This window comes from Carassius gibelio, chromosome A8, assembly GCF_023724105.1.
Source record: "Carassius gibelio isolate Cgi1373 ecotype wild population from Czech Republic chromosome A8, carGib1.2-hapl.c, whole genome shotgun sequence".
In the NCBI taxonomy this organism is placed as follows: domain Eukaryota; kingdom Metazoa; phylum Chordata; class Actinopteri; order Cypriniformes; family Cyprinidae; genus Carassius; species Carassius gibelio.
This window is the reverse complement of record NC_068378.1, coordinates 28,488,725-28,497,143: the sequence shown is the minus strand read 5'-3', so window position 1 is coordinate 28,497,143 and position 8,419 is coordinate 28,488,725. Positions and strand designations below refer to the sequence as shown.

The 8,419-nt window shown below is 36.6% G+C and overlaps 1 long non-coding RNA gene across 1 annotated transcript; it reads left to right on the top strand.

The window, feature by feature from the left end:
- Positions 1 to 12: 12 nt before the first annotated feature.
- On the top strand, positions 13 to 3,507 carry LOC128019144 (uncharacterized). Its single transcript, XR_008185090.1, has 2 exons — positions 13 to 2,296; positions 2,789 to 3,507. It is a non-coding gene; the product is annotated as an uncharacterized LOC128019144 (long non-coding RNA).
- The last annotated feature ends 4,912 nt before the right edge of the window (positions 3,508 to 8,419 follow it).

Genomic DNA, 8,419 nt, shown 5'->3' with positions numbered 1-8,419 from the left:
TAAGCTACAGGAAGAAATACTATGGAAGTGAATGGGTACCGTCAACCGTTTGGTCTTTAAAGCATCATCTTTTTAGCATTCAGCAGAAGACAGAAACTCGTACAAAAAATATATAATTTTTACATTTTATTTAAAGAAATAAATATATAAAATAAGCTCACACAGTTTAACATTTATTCCCAAAGCAACCAACTATGTGTCATTGTTGTTAACTAAGACTGAAACAACTAAAAACAGTTTTCTGTAATTGAAATAAAGCTAAAGTAAAATGATATAGATAAGTCGTGTAAGCTACTACTAAATATGGGAGAAACTTATTTTCTGTAAAGTTGCTTTGCAATGATTTGTAAAGTAAAAAGCACTAATTTTAGTACTGTTTTCATTTAATTTATAAAGTAGTAACTTTTTACAAAAAAAGTTGAAATGCTAAAATTATTAAAACTGACATAACATAAAGGCTAAAAAAAAAATTAATAAAAACTAATTCCTAAACCTCAAACTGCAACCATGAGGCTAAAAGCTATGCCATTTGTCACTCTGAGAAAGTGCTGTAACAGTTTATAAAGACCTTGATGTTGTTTGGACACCAGAACCGTGTGTGTGTGTGTGTGTGTGTGTGTGTCCACCTAGATGTTCCCGTGTTTGGCTCCTGGGATGATCTGAATCCTCTCAAAGTCCCTCCCCAGGATGATGATGTCACAGCCAGAGTAGTACGCCTGTCTGACACTGATAATCACAGAGAGTTCTACATATCATCTGAATGTAATGTTTTGCTACATTTTTATTTATTTATTTTCTAATTGAGGAATCAGAGTTTTAAATGTTTTCATTTACGGTTAATAATCTCTGCTGCTGCTGTTACACTCACAGTCACGAACAGCTTGAATCATCTGGACTTTTTGTTTTATATTATTTCTTAACATATCAGACAATATCTGCCTTCATATTGCATGCATCTTGTTTATACTCACTTATAAACTTTTGTTTGCCCTTTTTGTTGTTTTTCGTTGTGTTGTTTTTTTATCCTCATTTGTAAGTCGCTTTGGATAAAAGCGTCTGCTGAATGAATAAATGTAAATGTAAATTTATCAAATTATGGCTTCGTTTCCTTACATGATTATCGAAATATTCAACTCAAATAAACACCTGTATGATGCAGTATTAGAATTTAATTTGGGGTCCTGAAATAACCTGAACACTGCACAGAGGTTAAGATGACCATTTCTACAAAAATAAAATAAAAATTGAAACTCATCCTATTTTGTTTTAATTTTCCCTTACTAAATTATACAGTTACTGATGCTATGGACTGTGGGATTACTAACAGGCTATTGACAAAAATCTGTCTCTAAAACTCTTTTCTCTTTATTAAAAGTTGATCTGGACAAGTACATGATAGAATCAAATGTTTTGCAAATCCGCTGGAAAGACCAGATCTCAAATGATTCGCGAAATGCGCTTCGGAGTCCCGATCTGAATCAAATGTTTTGCCGACTCGCTCCGAAGCCCCGATCAGATGATTCGCTAAATGCGCTTCGGAGTCCCGATCTGAATCAAATGTTTTGCCGACTCGCTCCGAAGCACCGATCAAATTATTCGCGAAATGCGCTTCGGAGTCCCGATCTGAATCAAATGTTTTGCCGACTCGCTCCGAAGCCCCGATCAAATGATTCGCTAAATGCGCTTCGGAGTCCCGATCTGAATCAAATGTTTTGCCGACTCGCTCCGAAGCCCCGATCAAATTATTCGCGAAACGCGCTTCGGAGTCCGGATCTGAATCAAATGTTTTGCGAACTCCGAAGGCCCGATCATAAGATTCGCGAAACGATCTTCGGAGTCGCGATATGAATCAAATGTTTTGCGAACTCGCTCCAAATCCCTGATCTCAAGTTATTTTCCAGTGAAAGCGCTACAGCGTTCATTCGCTTGCCGAAAAATAGCGGAGACCAAAAGTATTCAGATGTGTATAGTGTGCCTTTGTGTTCTAATTTAAAAAAAAAAAAAAAAAACTTATTTATCATTTCATAGTTTTCCCACCTACGAAAATAAAAATAAGCGTTGAATTGGGCTATATGGTGAGAGGAGGAGACGACAATTACTCTGAGGAAAGGTACTTTAGTGTGTGCTAAGCCCTTCACGGAGGATGAGGTCCGTGTCCAACCGGAGTACGGTCGATCTCGCACCGTGGGCTGTGCCTTCCAGGTTTGCGTGGAAAAGTTGCGGAGACGTTAAATCACGCGTCATAACGGGCTGTTTGTGGTGCAGAGCAGTAAATGTCCAGATGGTCCAGTCCCAGGTGAGTGTGTTAACTAAAACAATAACTTATATTAAAAGCTTATCGGTAACTATATAGACATTAATCAAATATAGTATGTTTTATTTGTATTGTTAGATGTAACGTTATACATTTAATGTAGCACATGGTAGCAGTTATGCTAACAGTCGAGCAGGTTAGTGAAGCGGTGTTTTTATACTTTTGCCATCACCCTTTTATACTGCTCTCTTTCTGGCTTAAGTCACACAAAATTAACAAAGACATTTAAAGTTATCAATAAAATCCACAACAATGTAGGAAATACGAGCAGTTGAACAAATCTGTTGAACAAGCAGAATTCAAATTATTTTATAATGGTTTGTAGGTTATTTAACTTTGAATTGATGTTCTAAGTAACTGGTATATTATTGCATACATGTGATAGTAACTTTCCAAATTAACGAGTTGTTTTTATTAAAGTGTTATGCTTAACACAAAATAATACATGTATTGTTGTTTGCTTTATGTTAATAGGCTCCGTGGCCGTGCACAAACGTAGTGACGAACTTCCGCTGTCGCCAGAAGTCGACCAAGTATAGGTCTCTGCAGGAAAGTAATTTGTGGTTTTAAGAATTTGTGGTCAGATATAAATAAATATGTAATTCCTAATAAAGTTAAAGAAACTCACTTTAAAATAATAAACAGATACTATCCATGTAATGATTTTATTGGTAAGTTTAAAGAAGGGTTTTTGCCATTATGTAGTTTCTGTAAAGAAGAAAATGAAACAATTGTACACTTATTTTTCAGTTGTAATTATACTAAATTATTTTGGTCCCAAGTTTCTTGGTTTCTTTTTGAGTTATTTTATAAGTTTGTCACAATAACCGATGTTAATGGTCTTGTTTATGGATTGTGATACTGGTTTAATCCAGGGGAAGTCGTGGCCTAATGGTTAGAGAGTCCGACTCCCAATCGAAAGGTTCTGAGTTCGAGTCCCGGGCCGGCAGGAATTGTGGGTGGGAGTGCATGTACAATTCTCTCTCCACCTTCAATACCACGACTTAGGTGCCCTTGAGCAAGGCATTGAACCCCCAACTGCTCCCCGGGCGCCGCAGCATAAATGGCTGCCCACTGCTCCGGGTGTATGTGTTCACTGCTCTGTGTGTGTGCACTTCGGGTGGGTTAAATGCAGAGCACAAATTCTGAGTATGGGTCACCATACTTGGCTGAATGTCACTTCACTTCACTTTTTTTTTTTTGTTGGAAATGGATACTATTATTAAACTTCTTACTCTGTTAGGAAAATATCATACTTAAAGCAAAATGTATATCGACTGTACCAAATGGTAGATTTTTGAAGATTTTTTTACGACTCTCTAACTTCAATACAGAATAATCGAAAGACATTTAAACTGCTGAAAAGGATACTTAATGTATTAGAAACATGATTGATATGTTATACAGTATGCATCTTATTGCTTTACAGATTCACATGTCTCTGTTTTCCCCTTTTTTGTTATCTCAAAAAAAAAAAAGTAATGGGAGATCAAGGGGTTTTTACACCATGATACCTGATTAGTTGATGTAATAGTGACGTTAGGTTTAGGGGTGGGGTTGGGTAAGGGGGATCATTTAGATTGCATGATTCAGAAACACCCAGCAGTTTCAAAACACCCACATGGTGATTTTGTTAAATTGATTTCATAAAATGTTATCCTCCACTGCAAATTGTCTTGCAAGTCAAGGGGGTTGAATAATTTGGAACACAACTGTATATTGTCTGTGTGAGAGGAATCAAACAATCATATCCTGCTATCGTTTACTCTTCCTCAGCCTGAAAGTGTTTTTTTTTTCTGCTGAACACTAAAGAAGATGTTTTTTGAGAGTGAACAGTTGACGGCACCCATTGACTTCTAAGCTACAGGAAGAAATACTATGGAAGTGAATGGGTACCGTCAACCGTTTGGTCTTTAAAGCATCATCTTTTTAGCATTCAGCAGAAGACAGAAACTCGTACAAAAAATATATAATTTTTACATTTTATTTAAAGAAATAAATATATAAAATAAGCTCACACAGTTTAACATTTATTCCCAAAGCAACCAACTATGTGTCATTGTTGTTAACTAAGACTGAAACAACTAAAAACAGTTTTCTGTAATTGAAATAAAGCTAAAGTAAAATGATATAGATAAGTCGTGTAAGCTACTACTAAATATGGGAGAAACTTATTTTCTGTAAAGTTGCTTTGCAATGATTTGTAAAGTAAAAAGCACTAATTTTAGTACTGTTTTCATTTAATTTATAAAGTAGTAACTTTTTACAAAAAAAGTTGAAATGCTAAAATTATTAAAACTGACATAACATAAAGGCTAAAAAAAAAATTAATAAAAACTAATTCCTAAACCTCAAACTGCAACCATGAGGCTAAAAGCTATGCCATTTGTCACTCTGAGAAAGTGCTGTAACAGTTTATAAAGACCTTGATGTTGTTTGGACACCAGAACCGTGTGTGTGTGTGTGTGTGTGTGTGTGTCCACCTAGATGTTCCCGTGTTTGGCTCCTGGGATGATCTGAATCCTCTCAAAGTCCCTCCCCAGGATGATGATGTCACAGCCAGAGTAGTACGCCTGTCTGACACTGATAATCACAGAGAGTTCTACATATCATCTGAATGTAATGTTTTGCTACATTTTTATTTATTTATTTTCTAATTGAGGAATCAGAGTTTTAAATGTTTTCATTTACGGTTAATAATCTCTGCTGCTGTTACACTCACAGTCACGAACAGCTTGAATCATCTGGACTTTTTGTTTTATATTATTTCTTAACATATCAGACAATATCTGCCTTCATATTGCATGCATCTTGTTTATACTCACTTATAAACTTTTGTTTGCCCTTTTTGTTGTTTTTCGTTGTGTTGTTTTTTTATCCTCATTTGTAAGTCGCTTTGGATAAAAGCGTCTGCTGAATGAATAAATGTAAATGTAAATTTATCAAATTATGGCTTCGTTTCCTTACATGATTATCGAAATATTCAACTCAAATAAACACCTGTATGATGCAGTATTAGAATTTAATTTGGGGTCCTGAAATAACCTGAACACTGCACAGAGGTTAAGATGACCATTTCTACAAAAATAAAATAAAAATTGAAACTCATCCTATTTTGTTTTAATTTTCCCTTACTAAATTATACAGTTACTGATGCTATGGACTGTGGGATTACTAACAGGCTATTGACAAAAATCTGTCTCTAAAACTCTTTTCTCTTTATTAAAAGTTGATCTGGACAAGTACATGATAGAATCAAATGTTTTGCAAATCCGCTGGAAAGACCAGATCTCAAATGATTCGCGAAATGCGCTTCGGAGTCCCGATCTGAATCAAATGTTTTGCCGACTCGCTCCGAAGCCCCGATCAGATGATTCGCTAAATGCGCTTCGGAGTCCCGATCTGAATCAAATGTTTTGCCGACTCGCTCCGAAGCACCGATCAAATTATTCGCGAAATGCGCTTCGGAGTCCCGATCTGAATCAAATGTTTTGCCGACTCGCTCCGAAGCCCCGATCAAATGATTCGCTAAATGCGCTTCGGAGTCCCGATCTGAATCAAATGTTTTGCCGACTCGCTCCGAAGCCCCGATCAAATTATTCGCGAAACGCGCTTCGGAGTCCGGATCTGAATCAAATGTTTTGCGAACTCCGAAGGCCCGATCATAAGATTCGCGAAACGATCTTCGGAGTCGCGATATGAATCAAATGTTTTGCGAACTCGCTCCAAATCCCTGATCTCAAGTTATTTTCCAGTGAAAGCGCTACAGCGTTCATTCGCTTGCCGAAAAATAGCGGAGACCAAAAGTATTCAGATGTGTATAGTGTGCCTTTGTGTTCTAATTTAAAAAAAAAAAAAAAACTTATTTATCATTTCATAGTTTTCCCACCTACGAAAATAAAAATAAGCGTTGAATTGGGCTATATGGTGAGAGGAGGAGACGACAATTACTCTGAGGAAAGGTACTTTAGTGTGTGCTAAGCCCTTCACGGAGGATGAGGTCCGTGTCCAACCGGAGTACGGTCGATCTCGCACCGTGGGCTGTGCCTTCCAGGTTTGCGTGGAAAAGTTGCGGAGACGTTAAATCACGCGTCATAACGGGCTGTTTGTGGTGCAGAGCAGTAAATGTCCAGATGGTCCAGTCCCAGGTGAGTGTGTTAACTAAAACAATAACTTATATTAAAAGCTTATCGGTAACTATATAGACATTAATCAAATATAGTATGTTTTATTTGTATTGTTAGATGTAACGTTATACATTTAATGTAGCACATGGTAGCAGTTATGCTAACAGTCGAGCAGGTTAGTGAAGCGGTGTTTTTATACTTTTGCCATCACCCTTTTATACTGCTCTCTTTCTGGCTTAAGTCACACAAAATTAACAAAGACATTTAAAGTTATCAATAAAATCCACAACAATGTAGGAAATACGAGCAGTTGAACAAATCTGTTGAACAAGCAGAATTCAAATTATTTTATAATGGTTTGTAGGTTATTTAACTTTGAATTGATGTTCTAAGTAACTGGTATATTATTGCATACATGTGATAGTAACTTTCCAAATTAATGAGTTGTTTTTATTAAAGTGTTATGCTTAACACAAAATAATACATGTATTGTTGTTTGCTTTATGTTAATAGGCTCCGTGGCCGTGCACAAACGTAGTGACGAACTTCCGCTGTCGCCAGAAGTCGACCAAGTATAGGTCTCTGCAGGAAAGTAATTTGTGGTTTTAAGAATTTGTGGTCAGATATAAATAAATATGTAATTCCTAATAAAGTTAAAGAAACTCACTTTAAAATAATAAACAGATACTATCCATGTAATGATTTTATTGGTAAGTTTAAAGAAGGGTTTTTGCCATTATGTAGTTTCTGTAAAGAAGAAAATGAAACAATTGTACACTAATTTTTCAGTTGTAATTATACTAAATTATTTTGGTCCCAAGTTTCTTGGTTTCTTTTTGAGTTATTTTATAAGTTTGTCACAATAACCGATGTAATGGTCTTGTTTATGGATTGTGATACTGGTTTAATCCAGGGGAAGTCGTGGCCTAATGGTTAGAGAGTCCGACTCCCAATCGAAAGGTTCTGAGTTCGAGTCCCGGGCCGGCAGGAATTGTGGGTGGGAGTGCATGTACAATTCTCTCTCCACCTTCAATACCACGACTTAGGTGCCCTTGAGCAAGGCATTGAACCCCCAACTGCTCCCCGGGTGCCGCAGCATAAATGGCTGCCCACTGCTCCGGGTGTGTGTGTTCACTGCTCTGTGTGTGTGCACTTCGGGTGGGTTAAATGCAGAGCATTGGGTCACCATACTTGGCTGAATGTCACTTCACTTCACTTTTTTTTTGTTGGAAATGGATACTATTATTAAACTTCTTACTCTGTTAGGAAAATATCATACATAAAGCAAAATGTATATCGACTGTACCAAATGGTAGACTTCTGAAGATTTTTTTACGACTCTCTAACTTCAATACAGAATAATCGAAAAGCTCTAAAGACATTTAAACTGCTGAAAAGGATACTTAATGTATTAGAAACATGATTGATATGTTATACAGTATGCATCTTATTGCTTTACAGATTCACATGTCTCTGTTTTCCCCTTTTTTGTTATCTCAAAAAAAAAAAAAAGTAATGGGAGATCAAGGTGTTTTTACACCATGATACCTGATTAGTTGATGTAATAGTGACGTTAGGTTTAGGGGTGGGGTTGGGTAAGGGGGATCATTTAGATTGCATGATTCAGAAACACCCAGCAGTTTCAAAACACCCACATGGTGATTTTGTTAAATTGATTTCATAAAATGTTATCCTCCACTGCAAATTGTCTTGCAAGTCAAGGGGGTTGAATAATTTGGAACACAACTGTATATTGTCTGTGTGAGAGGAATCAAACAATCATATCCTGCTATCGTTTACTCTTCCTCAGCCTGAAAGTGTTTTTTTTTTCTGCTGAACACTAAAGAAGATGTTTTTTGAGAGTGAACAGTTGACGGCACCCATTGACTTCTATGCTACAGGAAGAAATACTATGGAAGTGAATGGGTACCGTCAACCGTTTGGTCTTTAAAGCATCATCTTTTTAGCATTCAGCAGA